This window comes from Drosophila virilis, chromosome 5 (genome assembly GCF_030788295.1).
Source record: "Drosophila virilis strain 15010-1051.87 chromosome 5, Dvir_AGI_RSII-ME, whole genome shotgun sequence".
NCBI classification, from domain to species: domain Eukaryota; kingdom Metazoa; phylum Arthropoda; class Insecta; order Diptera; family Drosophilidae; genus Drosophila; species Drosophila virilis.
Genome location: NC_091547.1, coordinates 3,618,986 through 3,631,519, shown reverse-complemented (window position 1 = coordinate 3,631,519; position 12,534 = coordinate 3,618,986).

Sequence of the window (12,534 nt, the reverse complement as noted above, 5' to 3'; positions counted from 1 at the left end):
AAATTGCTGCAAACACCGGTGACTAACATAACGGTAGGTGCATCTCATATAAATCTATATTTTTATATATATATCTATATACAACCATATTCCACGGCAGATTCGTGCAGAAATCATGCGACGCGGCTTCTTCAAGCCGCCGTTATACACCTTCAATGTGGATGCCTGCCGCTTTTTGGAGTCTGAAAATCGCAATCCCGTTGCCAATGCTCTCTACAAGTTCCTGCGCTTTGACATGTATTCGAACATGAATCATACGTGTCCCTTCGATGTGCGTGAGCCCAACTAAATTAACTTAAATTAATGCTATAGGTCCTATTTATTACAGCACGATATTATTTTGGATCACATGCGACTAGACGAGACCTTCTATTTGCCGCTGCCCATCGGCCTGGGCGAATTCACGATCAAATCCTATTGGCTTGCGTACAATGTCCTGCGTGCCAAAGTCAATGTTAACATTGAGATAATATAAGGCAACAAGGATTTCAGCTATATATAGATATATATACCAAGTATACAAATCGGCAAATATAACTGTTATGATAGTTCATTTGACAAAATACAAATTGATGGAAGTCATGCGTAACAAAATATATGCCCGATTATAATATGTTTTGGTTATTAGGGAATACATTTTGATCGATTTACTTGATTTTACTTGATTGGGCTTCATTTACATAGTATTTAATATTTTTATATATATATGGAATAATAATAATAATGAGTTGGCCGCTTAGTCAATTGGAAATTTGGACGTATACTGCGCTTTAAAATATATTCTGGATTTAGTGCGCGTTGTAAATGGTCCAAATGAGATCCTGGAAAAATTGCTCACAATTTAGCATGTGATGGAACTCAATTATTTATATCTTTCAAGTTCAATATGGGCTTAAATTTTGACTTAAAAATAACTGGCCCTAATTTCAAATGGGGTTTGTTTTCCAGAGCTGCTTGGGCTCAACCTACGACGTCTTTTCTTTTATAATAAGTCGAAGATAAAGATAAAGTTGAGTTAATTTTTTTTTAATGAGTCTTACGGGTATTTAAGTACAAGTTTCTCGACTTTTTCTCTCCATGCAGGCCTAGAGATTCTTTGAAATATTTAAAACCAAAATGTCGGAAAAGAAAATGGGTTAAAATGAAAGTATTAACAATATCTTTCCTATTAGCTATTTATGGAGCGTGCTGAATATTAAATACCCTTTTCACTAACTTTAATCCTATCTATGCTGTGAGCACTCTCTTGGGCGGAGAGTCCGCCTAGTACAGAGTGAAAGCAGCCTGAGTTATGATGTTAAGAAACAAAATGTGTGGAATGTCCGCCTAACAGGAGTGTCCACTGTCGAAGTTATCTTCTTCTGTGCCTGTCATACATTCTGCAAAATTAAAAGCAATTTAATTGCCTATTTATTTAAACATTTTAATGGGCACTTTATCGAAACTTTTAATCAGCCGGTTGAATATAATTCAAAACAAATAAATAGCAACAATAGCGAAAAGCGGATGTAAACTAGGTGGCAGTTGGGTGTGGAGATGATCAGTCAACCTTTTCGTGAAATGCGGTTCACTTGTTCAATGCAGATATTGTGCGTGGCATTCTCACTGCTTGCCACGCCCACTTTGGCGGCGTTCATAAAATTGACGGGCTTGGAATGCCTCATCGTCGATCCGAGCTATCTTGTTTTTCAGAACTGCATTATAAAGGCGTACAATCGCGACGTCAAGGAGGTATCGGTAGCTGTCAAATTGCTGCAATTGCCCGTGACAAATGTAACAGTAGGTGCTTATATATCTGTCCATATAGACAGTATTTATATATCTATATCTTTTCGATCTGCAGATACGCGGTGATATCAGGCGTCGCTTCAAGCTACCATTTTACAGCTACAACATAGATGGCTGCATTTTCATGCAGAGCAACAGGCGCAATCCCATTGCCGATGCCGTCTACAAGTTCCTGCGGCTCGAATTCCATTCGAACCTGAATCATTCATGTCCCTACAATGTGAGTAGTTCGAGAATATATGGCCAATAAATTTATAATACTAAAGCTTTTGCTATCTAGCACGATGTGATAGTCGATCGCTTGCGCCTCGATAAGACCTTTAACCTGCCGGTGCCCATTGGCACGGGCGAATACGTGATCACAACGCATTGGCACACGTACAACAAACCGCGTGCTATTACACACCTAATCTTTATGATTTCCGGATGAGTACAAAAAAATATATATTACTTAATTTGCAGATGGCTTGTATAGCAACAAAATGCAATAAGAGCACAAATGATAAACGTAAAGAAAAATTCGTTCTTTTCTTTAAATGGAGCAAATATTTTGGTTACAATGTTCAACTATTTGAAATATTTCAGAATTTTCTTAATAATCTGTCAAAGGAACAACAGCTAGAGGTAGTTCTCAAGCAAATACTTAAAAATTTCCATTTGAAAAGGACATCAAAGAAAAGTTTGATTTTTTCAAAGATATAATAAAACTCTTGCTTGTCAGTGCCTTGTTTACATATTCTGGCATTCTGCCAGCATACTTGGGCAAGATTAAACTCTATAAGTTCGTAAACTTACAAAAAATGTACCATCATTAAACTGAGTTTTATTTTTATTTAAGAGCCTCTTGACCGTGAGTAACAGCTTGGGCTGGCTCATTTGTCAGCAACTTGTTGACAGGCAGTTAAAGCATTTTTAGTTGCTGCCACAAGTGAAAGCAAAAGGCAGCAACACTAAAATCAGAAACACAACAAAACCTGAGCCAAATGCTGGCCAAGCTCTTGTGTACATAATTAAATGGTGCTGCATGTGGCAGATCGAGAGACGTGTGACTGAATGTGACTGTGAGTCTTTCCCTGCCCGGTTCAATAAACAGCCAAACACACAGCAAGGCAACACCCTCAATTAAGCAAACGATGACAGCAAACAAATAAAATGGGCACCAAACTCCGAACGTACGTTTAAGCCCCAAGGCAAACACAGTTGTAGCTGGACTCGACAACTGCAACGCATAGCCTGCCTGCTCCGCCCACAGGTTTTATGTGCATGAGGAATTATGAATATTGCATGCGGCCTGCCATGCTCTAAGAAACTTCTCCCAACTTCTTTACAGAGTTGACATCAAATCAGTTCTAAAGACCCTCTAAACAAGCGTGTGTTGTGTTTTGTGTCTAGGCTAATAAATGTATGTGCCTGTTCGTTGTTCCTGTGTTTGTGTCTAAATAATTAAATTCTTAATTATCTCATGCCACACACTCAGTCGTAAACTCTTGTTTCAGCCTGAAGGCACCTGATTAGCCACATTCAACTTCATTTGCACTTTGCCCAAAAACAACACAAAAAATAAACCAAAAACAAAATCTCATTTAATTAATTTTAATAATTCATACGTCACAAACTCACACGTGAAGACTTTTTGGCTTTAAAGCCAACAACTAAAAGTAGAATAAATGTTTTCTCGCAACGTGTCAGAGCGTTAATGAGCGAATTAGTATTCATTATTAGGTGTCGCTTCGGGGCCTTGTGGTTTTTCCATTGCAATTTGCATAATGCTTCGCTTATCTCTCTTTCTTGCCTGTCAAGTGGGCGTGGCAGTTGCAAGCAGAGTGAGTAAATTAATATAAATGACGCCAAACATTGTCATTTTAATGGCCATACTTGTAGCTGGTAAGTGTTAATGTTCAACTGGGAATTTATGACTTTTTATCCTAGTTTGGAATAATTGCGTGTTGCAATTGTCTAGGGAGCATATCGTATAGATAAGCATGCAGGTAATAGCTACTAATACTAATGACATTATAATTTTAATTCAAGTTTCGAGCTTCGAGAATTTTACATTAATGTTATTTATTTAACATGCATGTTAGGATCAAAACAGCTTAATACAACAAAATCTAATTCCTGAGGACTTTTATTGAAGCCTGCAATCGTTGGAGAAATTTAACATTAATGTTATTTTCTTAACAAACATGTAAGCAATGAAAATGAGAAGTTTCTTTCATCGCTCGTAAGACATAAAATTAATTTTGTTCAAGTCCTCGCTGAATCATTTGCGGAAACTACATTTATCGTAAGTCTAGCAGGTCCATAGAATTTGAAGCCTGGCTAAATTAGGCGTTCATATCATAAAACACCTGCCCTATACATTTCAGTACCTCAGAATGCTATAAAACACAGAAAAGTTACAAAATCAAATGCCTTAAGAAATTTTTTCAAGCCTGAAACCGTTTGGGAAATTTAACATTAACATTATATTCTTAACATGCATGTTACGAACGTAAAAGAGAAGCTACTTTCATTGCTCGTGAAACTCAAAACGATTTCTGCTGAATTCTTCGCTGAATCATTACCGGAAACTACACTTAGTAAAGACCTATCGAGTGTTATGGCTTTAGAAATCGGAGCCTGGCAAAATTAGGCATTCATATCACATGACACCTGCCCGACTCATTTAAGCACCCCGCAGCGCCCTGGCGCAATTAGCCGCCGTTCAACCTTGGCCAAGCTTTTGTTCATGCAACACGGTCCACTTGACTGTCAGCTGGTGAAAGGCAGCCCAATTGGTCGTTTGGAAGTTCATGACGCTTACCTTGCTGGCGGGTTGATGACTTCTAATCCAATTAGAAAATTTACTAGCAGCACGTAGTTGTCTCTACGACTGTGACTGAGACTGCGGCTCGTTAAGCAATTTACTTGACAAGAAGCGCGGGTCCTAAGACCAGTTTCTTGGGCAATTTCAATTGACAGCGACCCGCTGACAGTTGGGGTGTACGGTTAAGAGTGCAAATTCAATTTGTTAACATTTCAATTTTCACCTTCGTTATTCAATTATGCATAAATGCGAACACACGCACACACGTACACACACTCGCACACACTCAACGTCAACGTCATTAGAAAATCAGCACGCGTAATGATATGCGAGACGACAGTTCGAGTCCACTTTAACCCTTTGGCCCGGCGATGCACTGAACTTGAACAAATTTAGCACAAAGCCAAAATACAAAATGCAACGATGCGGAAATTTGTCGCGTCCTGTTGCAAAGTACAAACAAATTTTTTTTGTATGTCAGGGCTCGATTGTCCAAAACAATAATAAATAGCACGCGAACTCAGTTAGAAAGCAAGGCGATACTTTTACGTTCACGGGAATGCGCCCCAAATTGTGGCGATATCCGCTTGCACGTTGTGTTGTGCCGCGTCTGAAAACCGCAACTGATTTGCCGCTGCCAGAAGCCGGAGACAAGGACACGCTGTCTGCCAGTGGCAACATGCCTGGAGACGCCAAGTCTGGCATCGAACAACGCGCGCGTGTGTGTGTGTGTGTGCGTGTGTGGGTCTTGGCGTGGGTGTCTGAACACTTTGTTTTGGTTTGGCTTGCAACCGGCTTCAAACCGCGTTGCATACGCACAGGCGCACTTGGAAATTTACTCTTCGCTTGCGTTGCGTGCGATTTGTCTAAGAGAACATCTTGTATTTGCCGCTCTCTTTCATATTTATTTTGCGTTTTTAATTGTTGCGAATTTTATTCTATTATAAGAGTAACTTGATGATGATAATGAGTCTAAAGCCAATAGAAATATTTGTGATTTTTTTTTAAATATTAAATAAAATGAAGCTTGTATGGGATGCATTGTACTATGAATAATTTTACAAGTAAAACTTAGTAGCAGTTCGAGTTTTTAAAAATTAAATTATATTAAAGACATTTTAAAATATAATTTGTAATAGATTGCATTTAGTTTTATGGCTATTTTTTGTGGGAATTTTTAAATATTTATAATTGAACAACTTGGCAATTACAATAAAAATTACTGGGATCCGTTGTAATGTGAAGTTGAGTTGAGGACAATTGGATATTTTAAAAAAATGATTAATTGATCATTATAATTTTGTTATTATGAATAGGAAAGCGTGCTTTTTCCACTTTTAATATTGATTTTATTTAAAATTGAATTAGTTTTGAATGCATATTAATTATAATTTCAATAAAAATCGAAAGCAATTCATCAAGTAGCCAGCGCAAAGGGACAGTCAGTTCTTGGTCAATGAAACGTAATGAATGTAAATGCATGAGAATTAAAATCAATCAGTTTTAGTGTTAGTTAAGCCCCGACAATAATGCAGCCACTTAAGCTATCAGCCAAAACAGCGACAAGAGGAACTAGCTGGAGCGGCGAGAAAGACGAGCCAAGTTGAAGGACAACATTTATGCCACCCTTGAGATTTGGCATTTACGAGAGGCAGCGGCAGCGGCGGCGGCAACGGCATCGTTGTCCTTGCGGCTACGCCACGGATGTTGATGACGATGCTGCTAGGCATGAGAGGGTGGTGAAGTGGCCAAGTGTCCTGGCAACGGCCTGGCAAGAGGTGTATGGGGTGGCGACTTGTGGCCAGCACAGTTTCGCGGCAACTGGGCGGTTGGAGTTGGGAGCAGGGAGCACTTGTGCTTGAGCTGGGTCGTGTGCCTCGACAGCTTTGCTTAAAGTTATGCGCAATTCTTATAAATGTGCATGCGTTACGCAAGGTTGAACAATTGCCGGGGTGGAGGCCAATGAATGGCTGATGATGTTGCCCAATGTTGAGGACACCGGGGCACCGGCAAGGTGCGTCCCCAAAAGGCAATTCAAGCTGCATTTACCGCTGCTGATTCGACTTGGCAACTACGTATATTTATTTCTTTGCCTTTTTTTTGGGGGGGTCGGCTGGGGTTGCTTTTCAAATCTGAAATTGAAATTACTTAGCATTTGGCCATTTTTATGCCAATAGCTTTGGCCACACTGTGCGCGCTCATCTAATGCTGCCACTGAAAATGAATGTGTGAAAAGGCGCACAGCGACAGCAAAATGGGCACAGTTGGCCATAAAAGCCATGTTCTATTAAATAGTAATAACGATTGCCAGATTTCAGTGCCAGCAACAACAACAACTAAAGTGGGTCGCACAGTAGTCAACACTTTGTTCGCATGTGTCAGTCGCAATTTTACGAGCGAAATACTTTTGGCCAAAAAGTTTTTACGGCAACAAGCGGAAATGGCATTTTTACTGGCCATCTAAACAGCGCCCAGATTGTGCCCAGCTCCAGCTGTGCGGGCACAGCCCCAGCTTCATTGATGGGCAAATTGAAAACTATGAAAGGGAATAGGGAAAAGAGCATAGGGAAAAGGCAAAACTTTGCTGGATTGCCGGGTGGCAACATTTTCTGCTGCAATGGCACAAAAATTGATTTGTTGTCGATTTCAGTTGCCTGTCCAACCCGCCCCCGAACCACACTCCGCCTCCATCTCCCCCTTTGGCGCCCCTTTGTCAGGCATTACAGCTTCGTTTTCAATCTAATTTATGGCACTGCAAGTGCAAGTAAACATGTGCGACAAACGACCTTATGAAGCCAAAAGTTTTTCGGGGCCAAGAGCTGTTAAATAAAAATACTCTTTTTCTTAACATTTTTATTTTTATTTATTTTTGGTTTATTGGCATTTGAGTTGGCCAGTGAATGGAGCTGCAGTTGAACGGCTGGCCAGGATGCGACGGCTATGCGTCGCGCGCTGTCAGCAGCAGAAGCGTTGGCCATTTGTCTTCTCAGGAATCGGGGATACGTTTCGAGTGCTGACAACGTGTGTTGAGTGTGTTGTGAGTGCTGTGAGTGCAGGGTGATTCGCGTTCAGATTGCAGATCGCAGTCAGTGATCGATCGAATGGGCACAAAACAAGCTGCGACGGCGACAGCGATGGCAACGACGACAGCAACAGCGTTGCCATATCTAATATAGTTTATGTGCTTAGGTATTTTCAGCTGCGCCTTTCTATTAGCTTCTCACAAGTTGCAGCTGTCAGAGCAGACACAATTGCGTTGCCATATCTCATGTGATGGTTGTCAGCAGCGCCTTTCTATACGCTTCTCACAATTGACAGAACTCTGTTTAACTAGCTGTTACAGCAAGAGCGTTGCCATATCGGAATAAGAATTGCGCTTATCACAAATTGTATCTGATCTGACCAGCGTTGCAGGGCAATATAAAGACAGAGGATTGCGTATAATACTGTTGATATATCGAAAATATATATTACGCACTTAGAGACCGTGCCCTTCACTGCGCTTCTCATACGCTTACTCGGATATGTTGCTTAAGCCCACAGCTGCTCATTAAAATTCCAATCATCGGCAAGAGTTTTACCCACAATACGCTAGCATTTGTGCTATGTAGACCTTTCTATGCGATTCTCATTAGCCAGTGAAATTACATATGGTTAACCCCAGAGCATTGTAGCTATGCGCAGACATTTAGCGTTGCCCTTTTAACTCATTTACCAATTTCGCTTGGGGCAGCCATTTACCACGTCTCGCGTCCACCTACTTAATTATTTGAAGCATTCGCACAATTTTCACAAACATGTTCTTCTTATTCACTTAATTCACTTTTTGTGTGCTGTCAGTTCGAGTCTTGGCCAGTTGAGAGAACAGGTTGTCAAGGTGGTACACCCAATACACACACACACGCGCAGATGTGTATATATGTATGCAGTCTAGATAGCAGCCGCACATTCCTTCGCTGGAAGCTTCACATTTATGCCAAAGTTAAGTGAACTTGAAGCCTTTTGCCAGTGTCTTGGCCACGGCTACTGGCTCTGCATTTGCCCTTATCTGCGCGGTATACCTATCCCCCTTCCCACCACATGCCGAGCTGCTGCATAAGTTGTGAGTTTTTTAATTGCAGTCTAAATGGACTTCAATGAATGCTGCTGCAGCAACTGGCGACTTGCAACCTGCGTCTGGCGGCAGTTTATCTTTTGATTGTTGCTTCTGCTTCTGTTGCTGTTGCTGTTGCTGTTCCATTGGGCAACCACTCGAAGCAAGCGAAACAAAGTCACAAACGGAAGACGTCGACAAGGATGACGCCTTTTTCAGTCAAAGATTTTTAATTACTGCAGAAAATGTTTGTCTGCATTTACAAAGTGCACTCAAAACTGCAGCACAGACTTTGAGTGCACAGCCTGCCCCCTCGCACTTGATTCTATTTGTTATTTAAAAGAAATTAAGAGTTTGCGCTGAGACCACGTCATCGACGGGCTGGCTTAATGCAACGATTGATATGGCACATTAAAATCGCCGGCAACTGGCGATCCGTAAGGCCGCAAGATTGATGATGCCGCACGGCAGTCGTTCGTTGCCGGAGCTTATCGGTGGCAACCGCAGCAGGAGCCAACAGACTGCTGCAGCAACAGCAGCCGCAGCAGCAGAAGCAGCAGCTGCCCAAAGTGCACGTACTTTGTCTAACTGCCAATGGTTGAGCCAAGCGAACCAATGGCCATTGGCAATGGCATTGCGTTTGGCCACATGCCGCGCACGGCCACAATTCGTAAATTTATTAAACGTCAACACGGCACTGAGCCAAATAAACTTGTCTCACGACAACTGCCTCGATTGCCAGTCCAAGTCCAAGACCAGCTCGGATTCAGCCGGCACGCAGCAAACGGTTAAAATTAATAAAGCATCTTTGCTTTGGCTCGTTCGTTTTGCTTTCGCCTCTACAGGCCAGGTTCTAGACAGTGAATACGGGAAGGGGTCCGGGGTGTGAGACGTTTGGAGTTGGCGAAACGAAGACGTTTCCAATCTATGGCTCGTCTTACCATTTGCTGTTGACCACTTTTTCCAGGGAGTGCGCACAAACAACGTCAACTTGGCCAGAAAGTTGCCCCGCCATCCCACCCCTTCGTCCCCCTATCCGAACCCAGCGTAGAACCCATCGCAATTGCAGTCATGTGGGTTTTCTAACAGTGATATTTATCTGCTAGTGCAATTACCGTTGTATGGACTCGATTAGGGTTCGGTGGCATACTCATAACTTGGAAAATGAGCAGCGGTTAGACGTTCGCTTCGTAATGCATGCATATTATATATCCATGCCCATACAATGGGCAACAGCAGCACAGTCAGAGCTCAGTCTCTCATATCTTTGTCATGTAATATGCCATAAAGTGGAAAAAGAAAAAGCAGAGGACTGCATTTTTGACTAAAATATGTGGAAAGCTAAGTTGGTTTTAAATTCTTTATAGATTTTGGAGATGTGCACGCAAATCGAACTGGAGAAGAATACCCTAAGCAAGAAGTTAGACATCATAAAAATCGGTGCCGTTTTGGCAAAGTTCTACTAGCATAACTCAAGAAACTGAATAGAGATATAAACTATGCACCTTAATAGACTTTGTGGCTTGGGTCAGATAAAAAGAGATTCCTACACTAGCCTGGGATTCGAGCCCGCATCCATACTTATGCTATTGTCATACAATCAAGTACATTTCTTGCATGCATTTTGAAAACGTATTAAATACTCAAATTTTAAGTCGAAATCAACTCAGGAATGCCGCTTGAACAGGCTTTCCCCATGAAGCTCGGATGAGTTTTATTTATGTTTTAAGTCGACACCAATTCTTAACTTGATTTTCGACTACAAAATTCAACAGCAAAAAATCAATTCAAAATGTAACTTGCACAATCCATATACAATGCCTAGAGGGCAGATTATGTTTGAGCTGAAATGAAATTCAGCGCAGATATCTGCATGTAAATCTAGAGATGTGATTAGAAATTTAATAAAGCAACTGCTGCGCAACGGCAGCTACAACGGTTGCAACATAATAAGTGGCAGAAAAAGAAAAAGTAAAACAGATCTTAACTTGTTGCTGGGCCTTTGTAATTGCCTATAGAGACGCTCGCTCAGGTTGCACGGGCCGTCCTCTTGTTTATGCAGCTCGTTTGTGTTAGTTGTCGTAATTAAAGTACGAAAATGGACGGTTGCAACAAGGTACAACAAACACACACACGCAAACACAGACACACTGGAGTATGCGATTAAAAAGGAAAATTTCTGCAGAACTGAGGAGCTGGCTCCAAGGGAGTCTCGCTGATGATCATGGTGATCAACAACAACAACAGCAACAACAACAGCATCGCGTAATTAGACTAAGAAGCAATTTACAATTTCAACTTTAATCTTGTTAGTTTAATACGCTGCCGAGTCAACCAAGGCTGAAAGTGTGAGTGTGCAGCTGCGATTGGGAACTGGCAACTGGGCCCTGGACAATGCGTTGCGTGTCTGCGCGAGAGGATGTGGGTGTGGCACGCCCAAACACGGCCAGCGACCACGCCCCAAAACAAGCACGTCCACACAGCTGAGGTCAGTCTGCAATGGCCAGCCAAAAAAAAATCAAAAAAAGAAAGAAAGAGAAGGCATGTCATGTTTAAGTTGTCGAAGCTTTAATGCCCTTCCAGACAGACATGCACACAAATAATGGCAGCTGCATATGTGGGAAATAGTTCGGTATAAAGTATATGAGCCTTAAGTCGTATATTGCCTTAAGCAGAAAATCAAAGCTCCAGTTCATTTTTAGAGGTAATTATACTTTTTGCTTGTATTTCCTATATCATAGGAATTATTTTTTTGGTCTAAGTGCAGCTAAAATGAATGAAAAGCAAGGAAATATTTTCGTTGATTCCGGTTCCGACTACGAATTCGGTTCTTGCGAGTTCAAATCATAACAAATTCTGTTAAGATATATAATCGTTGGTTCCGGTTCCGTCTTGTTCATACATTTTCTTTCCTTTCGATTCTTACTCGGGTTGGCATTTCATGACAAATGCTGCATACCCTCTAGTTAGGGCATACAACAAAAATTGAGCTGTTGGTTTAGCCTGCGCCTGGCAGCCTGACTCTTACGTTGGGTTGACTCCTGTGACTTATGTGGCAAATTACAGCGACTTGGCTTCCAAAAAATTGAAAAAAAAAGGCGCCAAATTATCTGCATTGTGTTTTATTGCCCGGACAACAACAGCAACAGCAGCAGCAGCAACTCTTTTCGCCTTGATGCGCAATGTGGCACGTCATGGACGCCTAATTGAATTTCGCATGAGGCGCTCCTCGGACTAATCCTTGCTCCAGCTCCACACGCTGCGTGTGTAAGCGATAGCTTTGTTTTGGCTTAAATATGGCTGCAGCTGGTCGCGGAGAGCGGGTGGGGTGCGGATACGGATACGGAGACGTCGACATGGACGGGCAACAATTAATTTCACACAGACACTTGAACTTTTTGGCTGCAGCAAATCCGAGTCTTCTTCATGGGCAAAACTTTTGCTCCATACCCAAGCCTTTACCCAGCTTGAGTTGCGGCATAGTTTTGTGTGTTTTGTGGCTTGCGCCAGCTTTGGCCAAAACAATTTACAGGCTTCCCAACTTGCCTGTTTATTGTTTATGGCATCATTGTGCGCTATTGTTGCTCCCGTTGCCAAAACTTAAATCCTTTTAGTGCTTTGTTTATGAACTTGCGTATAAATTTTGTAAATTTTGCGCTACAGCAAAAACTTTTCACTTTTTTTCTCTGCTCACTTTTTGGCATTGTCAGATAATCCTCTTGGCTTGCCACAGTGTGTGCGTTTGTTTGTGGCATGTGTTGCACAAATGAGTTGCAATAGCTTTATTAAAATTTGCTTAAAATATGCCATAAAATTTGACATTAAAATCAACAAAATTAGGCAG